At 42.7% G+C, this 22463-nt stretch overlaps 1 long non-coding RNA gene across 2 annotated transcripts in view; it reads right to left on the bottom strand.

The window, feature by feature from the left end:
• Window positions 1-3876: 3876 nt before the first annotated feature.
• Window positions 3877-22463, bottom strand: part of LOC142012782 (uncharacterized) — a 43364-nt gene continuing 24777 nt past the window's right edge. For both annotated transcript variants that reach the window (XR_012645467.1, XR_012645468.1), the window contains exons 2-4: window positions 7366-7557; window positions 4991-5146; window positions 3877-4208 (exon numbers count right to left, since the gene is read on the bottom strand). This is a non-coding gene — a long non-coding RNA (uncharacterized LOC142012782). The remainder of the gene's footprint in view (window positions 4209-4990; window positions 5147-7365; window positions 7558-22463) is intronic.

The raw sequence follows: 22463 nt of genomic DNA on the forward strand, positions 1-22463 counted from the left end.
TTCACAGCTGTTACAATTCAGATAGTAAATGCTGGGAAATTTCTGAAATCCCTTGAGAACATATCACCAGCTTTTAATATTGTTAAAGTCTTTTCTGGAGCCACCAGTATGTCCTCCTAGGTTTGGAGGAGTAATTAATTTCATATAAAGGGGTTGGTGAAAATAATCAATATACTTTCCTTTCAATATTTTCATTATCTAATTTTCTGTACCCTTTCTGCTTTCATTCCGCATTGGGTTTAATTGGCAACTTATTGGGGATGGGAGGAGGGAGAGTAGATTTAGGAAGAATGGATGGGGAAGCAATATTCTATTGAAATATTTTGGACTTCAGAAATAATAGTCTTGTAATAGGTCCTTATTCTGCAAGCCCTCCCTGCAGCAAACTCCCAGTAAGCGAAATGTGAAGAGAGGAACCTTAACTTGCAGATATATCCTTAAACTCACCCTCCTTTTCATCCTTTCATAATTCCACCTTGCTAGGAGGTGTCTGCAGCTAACGTATGCAATTTTAATACACACCTGTGAGGATGAGGTAGCTGATTATGAAATCTTGTTTCCAAACATTGCACACTTCTAGGTGTTATTGTATGGCATGAGGGTATATTACATTTTAAGGTAATTGCAAAAGGGATTTTTAAGGAAATCCATGTGATTTACAGGCCAGTACCAGCTGTTAAGATACATGCAGTTATTGGCTCTTGGACAGAAGATCTAGTTTGGTCTTCACAACTGCATTATACAACATGAGATGGGGAGCGAATAGCTCCTGTGCCATTTAACACTTTCTATACATATCTTTATGTTAACTTCCCTCCCCCACACTAATCTGCTTTGCTAATAATACTGCATCCATCTGGCACTTGTTCCTGCAGTAGAAATTCTGTAAGTGGTTTTGAAGCAAGGGAATTGCTCAAACAGAGAGATGATGCTCAGGACAGATGCTGCTGATTTCCAGCTACACAAGTACTGTTTGATACTATCAGTTTTGCTGAACATTCTTATCATAGCAACATGGAGCTAGCTAACTAATCTCCAAGGTTTAAACTGCTCTCATGTTTCATTCCCCCTGTATTTTGATTTCTTTTTGTTTCAATCTTGTAGCCCTATTCATGCATAATGTAAAATTATTTATCAAGTTTAATTTTGAGAACATTTTATTTACTAATGATACTGTCTGTCCAGGATTCTAATTCTGGGTCTCAACTGTATTGGAGCTCCCCAAGTTCTGAAGGTTTCTGGAGCTTAAAAGTTAATTAATAGCAAGTGGTGCCCACATTGGCTTCTCATTAGAGGTGAGATTCAGCTATTTTTACTCACAGGCTACATCTACACTACAGAGCTCTTTCCAAAGAAATTCTTCAGGAAGATCTCTTCCAAAAAAGCTTATTATGAAAGACCACATCAACACAGAAAAAAGCTGATTGAGAGATTCATCTGCTCTTTCAACAGAGAGCTTCCACACAACCCTGCTCTTTCGAAAGAACAGGCCAGGGACTGAAAAATCCAGTGCCAGGAGGACTGCTCTTTTTTTTTTCAGTAAGAAGCTTTTGAAAGAAGGCACTCTTCCTGATCTGGGAGCCGAGGAGAGCTACCAGAAAAAGAGCTGCATTCTTTCGATTTCAGATTGAAAGTGCACATGTTGTGTATAGAGAGTCTGTGTGTTCTTTTGCAAAAGGGCCAGATTTTCTGAAACAACTTGCTAGTGTAGACGCAATCACATTGAGTAGCACCTTGTTCTGAAAGTAACCTAATGCCACTCAACGGGACTACATGCGTAGTAAATAATTTTAAAATACACAACTAAATAGCGGTGTCATTCTAAAGCTTTTAATGTAGCAACAGGACTATAAATGATTTGTCATTTGCAGAAGCCTAAGCAGGGGGGGAACTGGCAACAAAATATTAATTCTGTAAATAGGCCACTTAACAAAAATCTTAAGTAACAAAGTATGAAAAAGAAAAAGCAATGACACAATATAGAAATTAGCTCCTGTAATGGCAGCACCTAAATGTTGTGTAACTTGGGACAGCCACGTGGCACACAAACAGGGGAAAGAGCTATTGAGCCTTACTTCACTAGTTATGCTCCTTAAGAATGTCACTGTGCTTCAGAATAACTGTTTATAAAGATGAGCAGGTTTTGGTTGGAGAACAGTAGTTTGATGACAAACAAATTATAAGTTAGGCTATGTCTATGTTACTGCTTATGTAAAATGGTACTGTTACATAGGCTATATGTTATGTTACTAAATCTATGTTGCTCAGGAGTGTGGATAAGCATTCCATTGGCCTAAGCCTCAGAGAGGAGGCTGTGTTAGTCTGCATCTTCACAAAACAAAGCAAGCTGTCTTGTGGCACGTAAAGACTAACATTATTGTTATTTTATTATTATTACTAATTGATGAGCTTTGGTGGGAAAGACCCACATCTTCAGATTTTGGGGCAGAACTATAAGGCAAACTGAGAGAAAACTGAGGAATCAGCTAAATATAAAAATTAAAAAGGAGGAAGGGACAGGGAGAGGAAAGGGGGTAGAGAGGGGCAGGGGGAGACTCTGGGACGTGTCAATTAAGTGATCAATTTTCTCTCCATTTTCTTCTGAGTTCTCCTCCAGAATCTGAAGAAGTGGGTCCTTCCCAAAAAAGCTCATCACCTAATAAATAATATTGTTAGTCTTTAAGGTGCTACAGCACTTCTGGCTTTGTTTTACTGACCTAACCCTTAGGGCAGATGGGGGCTTTGTCACTGACAGAGCTTCTCCCACTGTTCCCACTTTTTGTGGGATGGATTTATTATGACGCCAGGACAGCTCTCTCCTGTCACATCAGAGCAGATCCCCAAGAGAGCTTATAGAGGCACAGCTGCATCAGTGCTCGGTCTGCGTCTACAATGGCCTACTTGTCTCACCCCTTCCCAAATGATCGGGGGCCTTCTACAGACTAGGGCACGGCTGTTTACTGGAAGAGGGAGGGAAGGAAGGAGGGAGGGAGGGAGGGAGGGAGGAAGGCCCTGAGTCAGTTAAAAACAAGGCTATTTTTTCTAAAGTTTTTTTTTTCTGTTGGTCCTTGAAGAATCCACATTAAACTAATGCCTCCATAACTCTCTGCGGGTTGGCTTCCAGGGGCTGATAACTGAGAAAGTACAGAAGCATTCATCCCCCACTAGAGAAGGCACATGCAACGTCACAAACACACACAAGTGCATTTGAAAACAATGTGCCCCAAGTTACTGGACCTAATTTAATAAGATTTAATGTACATATGATTCAGGATAGTCAAAATTTGTTCAGGATCATCACAGTGAACACCTCTGAACTTTGGGGAAGTTCTGAGCTAGCGCGCAGGTCTGTGGCCTGGACACACTTCTAATTTATGTAAATTATTTCAAAATGTAAGTTATTAGGCCTGGGTATTTGAACAGCCAAGGATGAAGTAACTGAAGCATTTCACTTTGTCTCATATTTTCACTTGGTAACGTAACTGACTACAACCTCACCATAAATACCTGTTTTGGGTTTCCAAGTCAAGGTTGCAAATAGCTATGCCTTTTTCCCTGGGAACATGGCTAAGTCAAGTAGGCAAAACTATTCATTCACTTAGGCAGAAGTTACTTGAAAATCGGGGCATATATGTCTGCGGTTTGGGTGGGTAATGGAGAGCACATAGCTGGAGGACAATTTTTTTCCCAGTACTGCACTGCCATGGACTCAATTTATGTGTAACAAAAGGGGTCTGGGCTCCTAACCATATATAACTAAAATGAACCATTAAAATACGGCAGTATACCCCTAATAGTCCATTACTGGTAAACAGAAATCTGACAGCCTGCTCTGCAATATCTAATCAATAAAATAGCCATGTAAACTCTAAAAGGAGAAAAGTCATGAAATATTTGTAAATTTAAAATTGCTTCTGAGTCCCACAGTCAACCTAAATTAAAACGATTAAATGCCTTGATTGTTTGAAAGTGATATTTAAACATCTACATTGTTATGTACTGTGAATATAAAGCTGTCTTGTTTTAGTAAGCCTGAGCAAAAAAATGTAATAGGCATCTGAAATCTGTACTTTAAATGTGCACAACGCCACAGAACAAAAAAACCAGCAACCGAATAGAACAGAAACACATTTCTGCGCTCAAACATACATGCAAGAAGCTGCTCTGGGGAGCATATGGATCACTACATAGATGTCAGATGTTATCACCTGTGAGGAAGGAGAAAGGGAGTTAAAGACCACAACAGTGATCTCATAACAGACAATCACATAAATGTTATAAGCCCCAGGAATACAGCCTACACAATGCTCAATATTCTGTCCCGGGGGCATCTTCTGCGACTGCACTTCTGCTTCATTTGAGTGTCTCAGATAAGTGCAGCAGGCTTTAGTTCAGAACACAGTGATGTTTCCTGTATGAGACAGTGAGCCCTATTCTGGAAACTTTCTTATTGCAGAAAATCAAACATCCTTGCCCTGCCCTGCCCTCTGCTTGACTCCTCTGAGGCCCTGCCTGCAAGTGCTCTGTCTCCATCTCTCTGTTGCTCAGGCTCCTCTTCCCAGCAAGTGTGGAAGGATGCTGCATAATTAGTAGCGCTCGCCCAGGTCTGCAAACAGATTTAGGCATTACAGTCCTTAGCAAGGTGATGCTAGAAAAGTGCCTGAATAGCATTGTGATCGACTAAGCCTGAGCTAGGCAGCTTGGCTCCCTATAAAACAAAGGAGGAGATAGTACCTTAGTATGTGATCTGCAAAAGTCAGTATTCTAGGTGGCCTCCTGCCTCAGGTAGCCGACGTGAGACCCAAAGGAGAGGTGTGTGTCCAAAGTCTTCCCCACCCCCCAATAGTTAGGTGCCTAAAAACCGGGCTATGGGAAGGTTCATGCCTCTACTAGTGGAGTTCAGCAGGCACCTGCCTCATTCACATCAATCAGGAAAGAGGGAGGTGATGATGTTCGCCTTCATTTTTAGCCCTGTACTTAAGGCACTCACCTGGGATTAGACCTTGATTCAGTTCCTTCTGCAGCCTGGGGGAGAAAGGTTTGAAGACGGGTCTGCCTCAGTCTTGGCTGTTTGAAATTCTGTTGCGATAACTGGGCTGACAAATTCCCCGTAACTGTGAGCTCAGTTCTGAAAAGAATGCAAGATCTGTAGGATGATACAATAACCTGTCATCATAAATGTTTTGGGAATACAGGACATTCTTTTAAATAGCTTATAACACAGGTGCAAGAAAACCAGGCGGCAACTAGATTAGTTGCAACAAAAAGTCTACACTGCTATAAGTCAAGGAATCTGTTGAAATCATGCTTGATTAAAAACAGATGTGGAACTGGAAATGAATGAAACAAGCCTGGTATGGTGGATATTAGGCTTAACTGATGGACAAAATAAGGGGAGTGGGATAGACTATTCCACCCTGTGTGGATCTTAAATAACCTTCAGAGGGTAGAGCAACAGAAGCTGTTTAGCTATGCCCTCAAGGTTAGCATTCCCATGTTTCCTGCTACCTGGGGACTTTTTCCTCCAATTCTAAGCAATATCCTGACCAGCTCAAACCAGAGAAAGGGGTGTAGGTACTATCTTCACCCTTCCACCATCTGATTGAATATGATTGGCACTCCACAGCAGCCACTTCATCATCTCTCAACCAACTCCACTTTGCCAGACAAGGGCTGTTACTACTACCAATGCTGTCTAAGACACACAGAAAAAGAGGGAGTTTCCTTCTCAGCTCTCTGGAGCTCAAGGGAATGGAAATAAGGGACAGTGTTAAAATGAACATTTGAATTAATACTTTACATTTCAAATGCTTTGTCTTTTCCTCCTTGTACCTTTAGGATGTTTAATGGTGTGTTTGCTGTGGGGTACTAGGCAGGCTGATGCCTCCACCAAACTCCAGATTTTGTTTCTCTGACTGGGTGTGTTAACATCTTTAGCCCCTTTGTTCCCCTCAAACTTGTACAACAGTTGTACCACTGCAGGTGTCTGTACAATCAAAGCACCCTTAGATGGCAGTTGTCTGGTATATCAGCCACTTAGCCACCAGGATACAGGGCCTCTCTCTTCACCCCAACTCCCAAATGACTTTTAATTGTGTCCCTGTTTGGATTACACCTTCAGCCACAGAAGATGAAGGTGAATGAAATGAAAATGACAGCATCCACTTGAGATGTGTGGGAGACCCCTACTCAAACCCCCCCTCATGCACAAAGAGGAGGTGAACTTGCCCTGTCACATCTGTGTTCTCACCAATGCCTGTAAGGTGGATGGCACCACCACATCTCCTCTCCCACATCAAGCCCCACAGGCCCAGGGGGCAGACACAGGCTTCTAGGCATAGGCACCAACTGCATGGATGCTCCAGAACTCAAGCACCCCATGCCTGGATTAATCTGTGGTGGGCCCACAGCGCAGCCCCTTCCCTCGCTCTACTCACCCTCAGCCCTTTTTCCCCCACAAGGCCCTGCCTGCCATTTGCACAAGGGAGGGTCCACACAGGGCTGTGGCCCTGGGGCAGAGCACAGCTAGTATCTCCGGGGGACAGAGCCACAGGCTGGTGGACAAGGCCCCTTCTGTGTGTTGGCCTGGCCCAGGATGCCCTTGTGAACCACGAGCCCCTGTGCTGCTGGCATCTTCATCTGGAAAGCTACAGTTAGACACATAGTCTCTGTCGTCACTAGCCTCCCTGGTTAGCTTGTAGGTGAGTGCAATGATTATCATTCCTGATCATGTAGTTCATACGTGTTAATAATGATTAAATTAAGAAGCCAATGAGAGTCCCCTTATTCAATAACCGGAATATGAAAAGTATGTAAATATACTGAAAAGAGCTTCTCCTCAAAACTGGCAGAGCACCTCCCTCCCTCTGCACGCCCTTCGTCAAAAGTATCCACCAGCAAAACCAGAAATCACTGCCTGTGCTGCTGAGGAACTTTTACAGCAAAGCAGTAGTGCTGAGTGAGTTTAGGCTCCTGCAAGGTTGGGCAGCAGCAAAGCGGGAATTTCTGTGGTGTCTCAAAATAGGACTTTGGCACCTAAGACTAAAGGTTAGAGCTCTAACTACCTTTATGGATTTGGGCTGCTGTCTCTTCCTGTTTGACTTTAAACTGTGGCCACTTCTCATCTGAGATAGTTGGCTGATATTTAAAGATCTTCTGGCTCCTTTCCAAAAGAATAGAGGATACCCAATGCCCTGGTCAACATTCATGCTCTAAATAAAGCACAGCCTGATGTCCAAGGTGAAATATAGCTGGCTACATTTTTATCAGCACTCTCCCTAGCCCTGCTGAGAACAAGGTCTACACCACATACAAAAAAAACATGAGGGGGGGCCTGATGGTGTATTTTTGCACTCGTGCTCTGACCATGGTTATCACTGGTGGAGCTGTAGTGGTGACAACAACAAAGAAACCTTCGGTAAAAAGAATGTCACTAGTAGGCAGGGACCACGTGTGCTTGTACAAATTGTTCACAGCTACTTGCAGCTGGTTTTTCAGTCAGGATCAGTCTCTTCCTTGGCTGCAAAGCTGTCCGCAGAAAGTAAGTCTCATCCCAATCTGTAGAAGAGAAATGTTAATTGTGCCATGGAGTTACTTTATTCAACACAATAATAAAAACCAAAAGCCTACATACCACCTGATTGATTGCAAACACCTGGAATCAATAGAGCTACATTGGCTTAACTGAGAAAAGAATTTAGCCCTTAGTAAGCCTGTACATATCAACTATGCAGGGCTGGGAAGGTATTTTCCCCATTGGTATGATACTGTATAATTGGCCATGGTGTGCGGTTTATGCCCTCTTCTGCAGCATCCAGATGACCATTGACTAGGTATTCTACTCAGTGTAACATCTTATAAAAGAGCAAGAAGGAACTTGATATGAAGTACAACATACTGTGCAGTGTCAGACAATATCAATTTACTTTCTAACTGGGAAATGTTCTCGGCAGCGGATTTGAAATCACTTGATCCCATTTATGTGTGAATAGCAAGAGAATCTGGCAGGAGAAGTAGGATTGGGGTGTTTTAGAGTTTTGTCTCTGCATATGTTCTTGAATAGAAACCTCGTAGCATTGTGCTCACTTTGGTTCAGCTGTTCTGCAGCCCTGTGTTGTGTGACTCACACCCTGATGATAGCAGTGGGATTGCTCTGATTAAGACATCAGATGGCTGCAGCTGTGATCTGACGTCATTTTTGTAAGCTGTTCTTATGGATGCTGTGCCCTGCTGTGCCTTCTTACATTAAGCTTTGGGACTGAAACATTAGGTTTTGTTTGTCTACAACCAAAAAAACTATACTCTCTAACTATACCTGTATTGTAGGGTAACATCTACCTATTGATCAGGTCCAATATATTGTGTATATGGTAAATGTACTCAATTCCTTGCAGGTTTTTCAGAATCTTGCCTTAAATGTACCTTCTGGATTGTAGAGAATTACCTGTTAAAATCATTATTAACCATATTCTGTAGAAACGTAGTCTGCACTCTCCCCTATCTCTTCCATACTTGCAAGATAGGGTTTTAATTTACTATGAATGTATGATACAATATATTAAAACAAAGTGCACATTTAAAATGTTGTTTCAGCTCAGCACAGATGTATTTTGGACACACTCTGCCAAGTTACATAATAGCAGTAAATTCTTATAACTTCTTTATGCTGGTGGGACCAGCCATGTTTTCCCTGAAACAAATGAGACATCATTGTTTATGTTGCAAAGTAGTTGAGACCTAACTATGGCTTAGTTAGGGGTGTGCAAAGTAGGGAGCAGATCCCCAGAGAGGTTGTGAAATTTTGTAAGCGGGGGGGGCCCAGCACAATCACCTGCTGGATTGCAGGCTCAGCCACCTCATTAAAAATGTTGAAATATGTTACTGTTTATATGTATGTGTATTGACATTTAGCTATAGATTAACAAAGTTTTTACATTCTGCAGACTTATTTTCTTACATTTGCCAAAAGGTCATTTTTTTTTCATATGTACATTACCGTAATTTCTGTCGGTTTGGATTACATTAGGCAGATGGGGAGGGGGGCTGCTAATTGCAGGGAAGAAAAGTGGTGCCTGATGAAAAAAGTTTGCTCACCCCAGCTTAGATTATTGTCATCTGTGTCCATAAAGGGGTGTTCTCCAGTCCTTTTCCATTCGGAATAGAAGCTCAGCCTCTGATTTTGCAGCAGAATTAGAGTGTGCCAGGAAAGATTTAAAAGCTCTGGCCACCAATGTGAGTACTTGTTGCTTGCATGTTCTGAAGTCACTCATTGGTTGCCTGAGTTATTGGCTGCATGGAGTGCCATATAGTACTGGGCCCTGATTCTGCAAAGACTACTCAGTGAAATTACATTCACAGGGAAATTTTTGCAGGGTCAAGTTATAAAAGTAATAAATTTTATTTTGAACCCACCAGGTCTCCTGTGTGCATATTGTGTGCCTCCATCACTGCCTCACTCGCCTTTCCATCTCCGATAACACCCTTTAATCTTCCCTACACCAAGAGAGCTTTGCAAATATTTCTTACCCCACCCCTAGCCTTGGTCCAGTTCTGTCTATGCTAGCAACAGTAGGAGCAGTAACGTAGATGTTTTGAATCACCATTTCAATGAAGCTTGAAACAATTGCAAGTTTGTTTTTTAAACCGTCTGGGCTTGAGCAAACCCTAGGAGTAACAAAAAAGCAGCAGCGATTGCAGAAGCAGGCAAACACAGGAGTTTGCTAGTGCAATGTAAAATTGTGACTCAGCGCTCAGTGAGCAGCCTGACCTGCAGAACACCTCCTGCATGATTTATTAATTCCTACCAAAAGGTTAAGAGTGAAAGTAAAATGCTCTTGAACTTGCAGGACAATTTCAAATATCATTCTGCCTCCTGTTGCGAGATCTACAGAAATATCCTTCCTTGTCTAATCTCTTGCTTGCACTGTATGCTTCTGGGACAGAACTTGCTGTGTTTTTGAAATAACTTGTGCATAGAGAAAGCAGAGGAACAGCTGGTCACTGTTCGACAGTGGACACCACTGAAGTGTCGTCTTGTGCATGAAGGGAATTCTGCATGAAACATACATTAATGCCGATGCTTGCATTCGTGCCAATTTCTCTAGAGAGAAAGCCCAGAAACCGGCTCTGTCCTTGCAATCCCAATGTGTACAGTCTCAGTAGGTAGAGAGCATGGTTAGGTAGAGTAAGTTAGTTGGTAAGTTATGGTTGCTAGGCTGTAAGTAATGGGTAGGTCTTCATGGGGAGTAAAATTTCAAAATGGCACAGGCATATCAGTGCTGTAGCTGTTCCAGACCCTATAAAGGCATGAAGGTGTGATGACTCATACAGTATCTCCACCGTACAAAATAAAAGTTGACTTTATCAGTTGAATTTGTAACATTGGCTTTTATAAAGTCGAGTGCCCACACCTGCCCACAAAGTCAACTTAGTGTGTCCCCACTAATTGCCAAAGTTCGACTGTTCCAGCAGTGCATTGTGGGAACCTATCCCACAGTTCCCTGAGCCCTGTTGCATTCTGGGTTTTTTCGCTGCTGCATTATGGGAAAGAAATCGCCACAAATGGTTGTGAGAGTGTGATGTCTTCCCACACTGCATTGCCCTCAAAATAAATGGCCATTTTTCAGAAGCCTCTTTCCCCAACGAGCTATTGTTTGAGTCATCTGCATCACAGAACTTTTAACTAAATGTGCCCTGATAGCACCCACTGTCATCTTCCCAGACCACATTGCCCTCATTCCCCTCCCATTGAAACCAGAAGGCCAATTTTCAGAAGGAAATAGGAAAAGTGGGAAACCCAGTGGATAGCATCACTCAGAAGAAGAGAAGGAAAGACAGAGTGCCTTGCTTTCTATTGGTTAGGCTCTATTCCCCCATTGAAGACCATGTGAATGGACACATGGTGAAAGAATACCTTCAATTCCACAGTGGATGAACGCCAGATCACATGCAGCAAGGTAGGCAGGAAATGCCAGAGGGCTTAGGTGTGTAGTAAAATAACTGCTGGTGTGCAAGAGGGAAATAAGAGAGCCTGGCACCAGTGGGAGAGCAGGACCTCCACATACAAATGTGACGTTCTGAAAAAAATATATCAGCCCCTCCTGCTATATCATGTGCAGGGAAGAAACCTTCACCCAATGCAGGACATGACACCCTGCTGTCTCATTTGCTGCTGTTTGGTCCTCACTGCCAAGCCACCACGTGCAGACACGTCAGCAATACAGAAGGTGACATTACAGCTGTTTAGAATTGACTTATCGAGTGTGTGTGGGGTGTAGACAGAGAATTTTTAAAAGCACCCATGAAGCCTTAAATTCAACTTTATCTCTTAGTGTAGACCAGGCCAAAGACTGATTCTGTGCCAGGACGGTCAGAAAATGACTGTAAGCCTAATGTTACGCTGGGTGAGGAAACCATTGTTAATGAGGTCATAAAGGCCCCTGAGCCAATGTGTTTCCCAGAGTTGGGTGGAGATGCTGACCCTGGACTCAAGAATGATGAAGAATTAATAGTTGTGAAGTTTTTATTTAACTGGTTCAAATAATGTCTGACCATTGATTACTCCCCTTTCTACAAGCACAAGCCTGTCACTCATTTTACCCTCATGCACCAGTTTCAGATGATCGTTTTTATAATTAGTAGTCTGAGCAATTCCTTCATCAGAGGATATTTATGTATGATGATTTCCCACAACTGCTGAACATTAGAGGGAAGCTGAAAAGGGTTCCCGTGGCTAACATGAACCGTGCTTGAATCAGGGAGGGCAATGGAAGTATGTCCTTGTTGCATTCTGCTATATGGAGTAATACCAGTACACAGCCAGAACACAGTAAGGGCAATGCTCTATCTGCTCTTCCATTCCCCGTTACAAGCTACAGGACAGTCCTACTAGTATGATCTACTCCTCAGAGGTTGCAACAGGGATCACAGATGAAGGGAGGGAGGGAAAACTAAGGCCATATCTACACAAAGCTAAGAAATTCAATCTCAGATACACAGTTCTAGGTACGACAACTGAGTAGCTAAAATCGACATATCTGTGCTTGGCTAACCTGGCTGTCTGTACATGGGAAGGTCAATGGGAGAGGTTCTCCAGTCAATCTCCCTTACTCCTCTGGTCCCACAAGGAGTGCAGGGGTTGACTGTGAACCCTGAGAGGTCAATGTCACACATCTCTACTAGACACGCGAAATCCAACACTGGAAGACCAACCCTGAGTGGGTCGATCTTCTGGGGTAGTGTAGACCTGCCCTTAGATATGTACGGTTATGCTCACTCTAGAGGCTGGACAAGTCCCTCTCATTCTGCAGGCCTATTTGGCAGCAGAGTAGCAAGAGAAACATCCCTCTGGTCCCTTCCGCACCTCTGATCTCTTTACTAGTGGTAGCTGTAGTGAAAGAATTCTAGTAGGGTATTTAAGATTGTATTACAGAAGATTGAAACAAATCAGGCCATGCTTCTTCTTAAGTTTCTAATAGGAACCTAAGACATGCAGGTATTTCCTCATTGGAAATATCAATAGTAAGAACTCAGTATTAGAACTGAAAATATTAAGGTGTCTTCTACTTTTCAATCAGTTCTATCCAGTGGCTTAAGTCCAGCTCATCTGTGCCACCTCCCCTCTCGGCTGATGTATGTTGGATTGATATTTGTTTTTCTTTCATCTTGGTAGTAATCAGTGCCTTTTTGGTTAAAAAAAAAAAGAGAGAGCCTGTACTCTGCTGGCTTCTCGCTCGCTCATCTGAGCCAATCCCATGAATGGGGCTGCTGAGGAGCTGGTACTCAGCATCAGCAAGTACTGGCACAAAAAGCACGGGTAGTAATTCTTAAGCTCTTCCAGGCACCATCCACATGGTGAATCTTTTCAAGCTCTACCCAGTCTGCCTGCTGTTGTCAGAACCAACCTAAAAAATTTGGCTGCTGATCAAAACACATCTGGGGGTGGGGGAGTTGTTCATGCTGTTCAATAGTGCTGTTGCATTAGTAAACAATGTGAGCCAGATCTCCCCTGAGATACAGGCATTTTGTGCTGTTCAACCAAGGCTAAGGGCCTTGAGTTTGGCCTTTAGTGGAAAATAGGGAATTTCTCTTGCATAAGAGAACTCTTTGCTTGTGTAGGGCTGGCAGAGATCAGAGATATATGCTGATGTGGCAGAGTGGAGCAACTCCTACCCACTGGCACTGCATCCATTACAGACCTAGTGCAACTGGTGTAAATTAGAGCGGCCCTAGGGCAGCTACAACTAGGTTGGCACCGTACAACGCTAGAACCAGAGAACTTTCCTTCACTGTGCTAAGCAGATGTGAAACACAGGAGAGAAAAATCTGGCCCTACATTTCCATGCCGTGTGCTGGGGCCACATGTTAAAGGAGTATTTGAGACCTTCACCAGGTGCACATAACACTTTGGATATATTTTGAAAAGATTTAACACCTTGCCCCATTTGCCAGCCACATCCGGGCTTAAGTATATAGACTTCAATAAAAAGAAGAGCATGAGCTCACGTTTTCCCGTTACTATGCTCTAGACACCACTTGCACATATACACTTTCATTTTAGCTAAATGTTAAAAAGAAGTGTAAAGTTACAAATACAGGATGAAATCCCACAGTAAAAGGCAATATTTATTATTTATTTAGAGCTCAGTGTGATGTAAACCAGTGTTTCTCAATCTTTTTTTTTATAAAGTATCCATTTAAAAATATTATAAGTACTCCCCTAGTACATACAATTTTCAGACACATAAATTTTTTCTACCATTGCAATGCATTTGTTTAAACAGTTTAATCATAACTGGTCGGTTGGCAGAAATTGCCTATAGGCAATAACTTGCCATCATACTTATGATTGCGCAAAAAGGATAAATACAAAAAAAAAGATGAACATAAAGTAACTCCAATTTTTTTTTATTCATGATGTCAGGAATGTGGAAGCAAGAATTTGAGGAAGATGTTCTTTACAGATCACTTACATGGAAATAGCAAGAGTTTCAGGTTGTTTCTATGTAAATAGTTTCTTTGTTTGAAAGACCTGCTGGATAGCAGATGAAACAGTGTTGTTTCACCTATTTTGAACAACTTCTTGTTGTAAAGACGTAACTTATGTTATCACCCAGGGCAGGAATTGTGCAACATCACCAGTGCTTGAAATTATTGTTGTCAGTCCTCATCACTGTGTAAGATGTGGATCACACAGGGCTTTTCTCGGCAGAGTACTGTGGAGTAGAAGCGGGGAGGGCTACTGGTTGAACCAGCTGGGAGCGTTCTGGCTTGCAGCCATAAGTCTGGTTTGACTAGCCCTTGCCCTCTCTCCGCCAACCCCCATTCAAAAACAGAACTAAAGCCCAAACCAATGTTGGGGTCTGTAGTTATTGTGTGCAAATCCACTCTGGTGGATACTGAGACTCTTGTGGCTAGGCCCTGACCTGAAGGCACTGAGAGCTGATATCACAGGGTTTTGTCTAGAGCCAGACCCACAGAGCAATGGAAAAGGAGCTGGTGGAGAGCAGATGGCAAGCAGCCAGCAAGGGGTGGCCAGTGGAGAGCAGCAGGCAAGTGGCCAGCAAGCGGCAGCCAGCAGATGATCCTGCCCCTGTGTGGCAAGAGTGTCCATGCTGATACACCTGTGAACTCTGGGCTGGTATGGACCAGACTGCACTGGGTGGAGAGTTGAGGCGGAGGTACACTCTATAAGTGGGGGTGTGCAGATAAAGAGCGCTAAGCAAGGGGCTTGACTCAGCAGACTCTGGGGACAGTGCTTGCTCAGTGGAGTTTTTCTTTCCTTTGTTTGTAAATACTGCGTGTGTCCCTATGTAAATTTCTGTTAGGCTACTGTTATTAAACAAGCTGTTTTTATCTTGGACTCTGCGCTTGTGAGAAGGGAAGAACAGCCTTTACAGGCACCCAGCAGGTAGGGTGAGATTGTCCCAGGTTACTGTGTGTGGGCGCTTGAGCTGGTTTGGTTGTATTATTGATGGAATCCCCTAGGAATTGAACCTGGCCCTTCAGGCAGTCACCTGCCATAAATAGAAGAGTTATAATAAAAAATGTTAAGAAACACAGAGTTCATATGTCCTCTGGAAGAGCTCTGCATACCACCAGGTGTACATGTATCCCTGGTTGAAAACCATAGATGTAGACTCCACACCAGATAGCAAATGAGGAGAATACTGAAGATACAAAGTAAAAACAATCTAATTCTCCTTCTGCTTCCCACCTGATAATATGTAATTTGGTATTCTAGTGTGGCCAGTACAATCTAAAAACTCCATCACCCTTCTCCATTAGACAGATCTTCTCTTTATCTGACTCAACTGTGGGTGGATTTTGCAGCACTCCTCAAAAGCCAATACATTCCCAAGAAAAGGGGCCCCTTGTCAAAAATTGTCTGACAACTGTTCCCTCTTCTTTGTATGTTTACATGTGGGGTGTAATGCAGTTCAAGAGAAACATGCTTAGCTACAACCTGCAAAATGTTCCTGCTCTCTCTTACTGTCAAACTAAGCATCCAAACCAGTGAGGAGAGCCATAGCTAACAGGCACAGCTGTTGTGATCATATAATTCTATTGTGGGAGGAAGGCAAAATAAAATCACTTTGGTCATGTCACTAATTATTAACAAATGCTATTGGCTGGAGTCTAGCTGGGCTAAATATATTATATTTAACTATATCCCTACCAATGGAGCCTAGTGACCAGTATTTTCTCCCACTAGGTCCGTAGTCTACACAACCATAGATTCTGCATGGCATTTCTGAGGAGAATGAACCTGTGCTTTCACCCCTTTCCCAAAAGTCCTGAGATTGCCCTCTCAAAGGACACAGTACTTTTAAAAAACAACAACAAGCTACCAGTAATGCACTGTTCATATTGCTAGAAAAACAGTATTTTAATACAAGAGATTTTAAGGGGAGGCACCTCATGGTTCAGGTACAGCACTGGGACTCAGGACATCTGCATTCTATTTCTGAGTTAGCCATACACATTCTGTGCCCACATGCAAAGTATCGAATAGTATCATCCTCCCATGATGATAAACTCCATAGGAAGGAAGGAAGATCATGCAGCGGGCCGAGGATTACTCAAAATACTGCAGTTCTAGAATCTTGACATGGAACTTTACAAAAAAAGGTAGAAAATTGGATCCTCCCTTTTGACCTTTTTCTTTCTCTATTTTTAAGGGTTTTTTTATTAGTTCTTAAGTGTAAATCAGTGTTCCCTGTATTCTGCATGATTGGATGGCCACCCAGAAGAGATTCAGGGGCCTCCCAGCTGATTAGCGAAGCACCCACAGTTCCCACAGCCAGCAAAGTATGTTTCTACTGGTGGGGAACACCAGCACATGCCTCAGAGCACACAAAATTTATTCTGCACATGGAGGGAAAAACTTAAGAAGGAACATTGTTATTTGTAAATGTTTAGTTACTAGTATCAGAGGGGTAGCCATGTGAGTCTGTAGCTGCAAAAACAACAAGAAGTCCTGTGGCACCTTATAGACTAATAGATTTTCTGAAGCATAAGCTTTCGTGGGCAAAGGCACCCTTTGTCAGACACATTGGAGTCTGTTTCGATACTGTAGGGGCTTAAATTTGTCCCACCTTTTAATCTATCAATTCTGATTATTACCTGCTCCAATGATTGTCTGCCCCATCCTCTGTTTTTTTTGCTCCGGTACTGGGAGAATTACTATGATTGCATTTTAACCAATTAAGTGAATGCCACCATAAAAAAAGAGAGCACATTACATTTCTTAATGCCATTCATAGAGTTCTGAAAAATCAATGCTAACCAGCTCAAATTTGTTACCAAATTCAGAAGAAAATATTAGATTAGACAGAAATTATCCTGTAAACTATTACTTTGTAAATTATGTTGCTCTGATGCTCCCAGAGAGCCTCAGCTGCAGCTCTGCTCTTTGGCTTCTCAGTCTGGAAACTCCAGCAACCCGAATGTCAGGTTCCTAGATGTAGGTCACGTTTCCTTTGAAGCAGGATGAATATCTCTGTGGTGCATCATCCTTACTTTTAACAGTGCTTTTCTCCTAAGTTCAACTTCTCCCATAAAAGTACTTTAAAAGTCTGCTGATGACTCTTTCCTTTAAAGATGACTTGCAAAGGGAAATCTAAATTGGATGGGATCCCTATTTGGCTTTTTTGTGACGTATAAGCAAAGTCAGAAAAGGCACTGGTGAGCTTGGTTTTTAATTTATTTTTCTTCCTGTTTTTGACATTAGAAAATCAGGTTTTATCTACCCTCCGCTATGGTGACTGGACAGCTAGAAAGACTGACAACACAAGCATTCAAGAAAGTAAAGAACTGAACAGCGAGTGGTGGAAGAGATTTTTATTAGGCCATTTAGAAGTTTTTTGTTTGTTTTGGTCAATGCCTACTTTAACTTCAATGACTAATGAACGTTTTGGAGAAAAGAATATCTTTGCTGAAGATGCCATACTTCCTGAGTGGGATGCAAGATACAGTGGTGAAAAGGCTTTATTTTTGTAGACTACAACCTTCACCATTGCTACTGCTGATGGACAAGTATGGATCCTAATCTTCCCAAAACATACAAGGATGGAGTTGCTGTATGGATTACCAGAGGCTGATTACCAGAGGCAATGAATATCTCTTATGGAAAAGTCATCCCTAGGTACATTAAATGCCTGATAATTTATAGTTGAGATTGAATACAGGAAGGAAGCATGGTTAAAAATAAATGGCAGCAACATACAGAGATCCACAGCCATAAAAGTATTAATCCTACTTCATAGGAAATCTGATCTGGAGCTGTCAACCTGAATTTCAAGTTGACAGAATTTCCATTTTGGAAAGTCAAAGTTCTCTGAAGAGTCAGACCATGATAATGAATTTACAAGGTAACTTTTAATTCGGTTAGATAGCATGGTGGTAAAAACACGTGACTCTGTTTGCACTTTTGTGGCAGCTAATGGAGCTGCATGGGTGATTAATTAACAGGCCCTAATTTTCTTAGTGGAGGTGTAGGAGCAACCCAAGAATGTTAGTCACAGTTGAGAGATTTAGACACTTCCTTCTTTTGCTTTGGATATTCTCTTAATCATTGCTTAATTATCTCCAGCTAAGAAATGTGATGTGCACCTGGATATATCAGCACGACTCTGAAATATACAAGTTGGGCATACACCTTCCCACACACTGATTTAACATGCACATACTATTCACCATTAACTTTATTGGGGCCTGGGTTTTACTAACAACAAAATGCAATGAATATTTTATAATTTTTCACTAAAAACTAACCGTTTCCCAAATGCCTATCATATAATTTCTTAAACAAATAAAAAACTTCCTTGAAGTTATGCAAACTCACAACATACACTCAAAAGGAAGCATCCAACATACCTTATATAACTTTTTCTGGTGTTTTGTACAAATTATTTATATACCAAATATAGTTTCAGGGAGAGGCATCAGACAAGCAGGAGTAGGGAATTTTAGAAAACTTGGATACATGGGCTTGGGATGTGACATTTTCCTAAAAAAAAAATTAGGTCATGTTAATATTAGTTGACTGACTTGAAGTTTACATTTAATTTTCTAGCTCAAAGTCATACCAACTAACTGTTGTTGCATAAGTGGTCCCAGTTGCAAAGTATGTGATGTGCCTAGATCCCTCTCTGTCTTTGTTAGCTGCCTCTGCACCAAGTCTCTAGAAAGGGGTTTGGGGAACTGTAACAGGGTAGCACACCCAAGCATAGGACTCTCCTGTTGCCTTGTTCAGCTCTCTAGCTAAAATTCTGTATGAAAATTCAGTGCAATTACTCAAAGGAGGAAGGAGAGTGCAGGAATGAAGAGTGTCAGTTCCCTTGAAGCCAAAGGGGAAAAGAACAGAAGATGTCCAGTGTGGAAATCCTTGAATCCATCAAGCTGGCAGTGGAAGTTTAGGCTCAGGTTAATGTTGTTGCATTGTGTGAGTTAACAATAAAGGAAAGCAGTTAATCTGGTCTCCCAGCTCAAGGTATCTGCCCTCTGTTGTACAGAGGATAGGAATGTGGTCCCACACTTTCCTTACTCCTTTGAGCAGTAGCCCATTCCCTTGATTAGCACCAGTGATCCAAATCTGGGGTCATCTGGCCAAGGGAACTCCAAGTTCCAGGCAGCTCTCCAAACCCATTTCCTTCTGTCCAGCAGAGAGTGAGCGAAAGAATCACAGACAGATTTCGTTGAGATAGATAGTTACAAACTCACCCCACCACCAGTTAACGTAACTGAGGATAAGCCGATCACAAGCCCATTCAACAAAAGGAGTTTAGCAAAAGATGCCTGGAAGGTGCTATAATTTGTAAATCACGGGCTGGGAATTTGATTGTGATGAGGATGTAATCTGCTTGGGGGGAATGGGGGGCATTAGTCATGTGAACAATTCCTGGGCATGGACCAGTATTAGGAGTCAGAAGAGCAGAGAAATTAGAGGGAGAGTGGTGTGGGGCGAGGGGATTGTGGGGAGGGAGAGAAGTGGGGATGCGTGGAAGGGATGACAGTAAGATTGGGGGTCAGACATAGCACCACCTCTCTTTTCCAGTGCACCCTCAGACCCTTGCCCTCCTCATGCGTGTACTCTGCTGCTCCTCCTCTGCTGCCCAGCTCCGATCTCTAACACCCCTAAGCTAGCATACTACAGCTAGCACGAGCAGGCACAGAGACAAACGGAGACACGTAGCTTTGGGTGCTATGAAAGTTCATCCGTGAGGGAACAAGTACTTCTCATCAAGCCCTTTAGTTGCTTACATCGCTTGACAGCGCCTTCCCAAACACAACAGCAGCAGACAGGATTTTGCTGACAATCCCAGTCAGAGTGGCTCCAGGGGAGCAAAGTTTTTCCACATTAAAAATTGAGAACTACCGACAGCCAACATCTTTTCCATCCACGTGTGGATTTTTTCTGTCCATGTGTGAAATATTTTTTTTCCGTGCACGGAGGCATGTATGAATGTGCACCTGCAGCAGACACAAAACCCATCACTCTGCTAATCAACTGGTCAGCATTTGAAACTTGCCTGAGCAGCGACCCAAGCACACAGCTTACAGGGACCATTTCCTACAGCCAGCTATGTCTCAAGAGAGGCTGGATGTTCTTGCCATTCTGTCCATTGAGAAGGAAGTAGCATCACACCTGGATTACCATGATCTGATACCAGAGTTTGCTGCAAGGAAGTCCAGGAAGATGGATTTCAGAATAAAAAGCAGTGTGACACTGATCGTGATCAGTGAGGTTTTTTTTTAATTATACAAACTTAGTTATAATTATAAAAAAGAGCAACAATGTTATAATTATCTAGCTGGGCATTATCAATATTTAATAAATATTTAACCTTCAGCCAGCAGCTGCCCTTGAAGTTCACTGTAGCCAAATTTAAGGATGACCTGCCCCAGGCCACCCATTGCCCTAGGGATGGCCCTGGAGGGGTAGCTCAGTGGTTTGAGCATTAGCATGCTATACCCATAATTGTGAGCTCAAGCCTTGAGAAGGCCTGGGGTAAATACACTTTTTAAAAAAAAATCTGTCAGGGTTGGTGCTTGGTCCTGCCTAGAGGGCAGGGGACTGAACTTGATGACTTCACAAGATCCCACCCAGTTCTATGAGATTCATGCTTACATTAAACTAGGGAAAAGCAACCTAGAGGAGTCTATTGTAAGGTAAGTACATAACTAGGTGGACAGCTGTTCCAGAAACTAGTTATGAATGGTTCACAGTCATGCCAGAAAGAGCATAACAAGTGGAGTTCCACAGGGATCAGTTTTAGGAATGGTTCTGTTCAATATTTTACATCTGCAATTTAGATAATGGCATACAGAGTACATTTCTGAAGTTTGCAGTTGATGCCAAACTGGGAGGCACTGCAAGTGTTTTGGAGGGTAGGGTTATAATTCAAAATGATTTGGACAAACGGTCTGAGGTAAATAGAATGAAACTCAATGAGGACAAATGCAAAGTGCTCCACTTAGAAAGAAACAAACTATTTCACACATACAAAATGGGAAGTGTCAAGGAAGGAGTGCTGCAGAATGGGATCTAGGGATCATGATGGATCACAAGCTAAATATGAGTCAAAAATGTGATGCTGTTGCAAAAAAAAAAAAAGCAAACATGATTCTGGAATGCCTTTACGGGAGTGTTGTAAGCAAGACACAAGAAGTCTTTCTTCTGCTCTACTCTGCGCTGATTACACCTCAACTGGAGTACTGTGTCCAGTTCTGGGTGCCATATTTTAGGAAACATGGACAAATTCAAGAAGGTCCAGACAAGAGCAACAAAATGATTAGAGGTCCAGAAAACATGACCTATGCAGGAAGATAGAAAGAATTGGGGATTGTTTAGCCTGGGAAAAAGAAGACTTAGAGGGGACATAAGAACAGCTTTCAAATACTAAAAGGGTGTTAAAAAGGAGGAGAGAGAAAAATTATTTTCTGTAGCTTCTGATGATAGGACAAGAAACAATGGGCTTAAATTGTAGCAAGGGAAGTTTAGGTTAGGCATTTGGAAAAACTTCTTAACTGTCAGGTTGGTTAAGCAATGGAATAAATTGCCTAGAGAGATCGTGGAATGTCCATCACTGGAGATTTTTAGGTATGGATTAGACAAAAATCTGCCAGGGATGGTCTAGATCGGGGTGGCCAATGAAATAGAGGTGGTTTGCCAACATTAGCCCATGGCGGGCTGCCGTAACTACATGTACTGGTGCCTCTGCAGGCTATTACAGCTCCCATTGGCATGGACCAGGATGCTGCTTCCTGGAGCTCCCATCGGCCAGAGAACTGCAATCCATGGCCAATGTGTGCTTGAAGCACCTATACCTGCAGAGGCACTGGTAAATATACCCCGGGGCAGCCCACCAGGGGATAAACCTGGGAACCAGATGTGGGCACAGCTGTCTGTGGCATGACCACGACAGTGCTGCGAGCAGCAGCCTGCATGCACCCCCTGCATAATCAAGGCTCCACTACCCAATCAGAACCCAGCATGCCAGCATGCACTGACAAACCCTCCTGAGGAGATAAGGGCTCAGCCACATACAAGGAAGCGGGGCCAGCTAAGGGCTTAGTTACATATGCGGAAGCAAGACCCCCACCTCACCAAGCATTAAAAGCTCCTAAAAAGGACAAACTCCTAACTCCTAAAAAGGACAAAACGCACTGACATTGGCCCAGGGGTTGCTTCCTAGTCCAAACCCTGATAAAAAGTTAACTCCCCTCTCCCAAATCGGAGACGTGTGTACCTTGACAAGCCCGTCGGCTGGCCCAATTCGCTTGTCCCTCCTGCCGAAAATCCGGATAGTTTTGGCTAGATGTTGGTGTGGGCTCTGCTTGCCATCTGCAGTTTGGTAACCGCCCCGTAAGTACAGGCTTTCCCCTGTCTGTTAGACATTGCGTTGTGACAGACAGCTAGAGCGCGCTAGGTATTCCCCCTTAATTCCCCTCATAACATTGAT

The sequence above is a fragment of the Carettochelys insculpta genome, chromosome 4 (assembly GCF_033958435.1).
Source record: "Carettochelys insculpta isolate YL-2023 chromosome 4, ASM3395843v1, whole genome shotgun sequence".
NCBI lineage: Eukaryota > Metazoa > Chordata > Testudines > Carettochelyidae > Carettochelys > Carettochelys insculpta.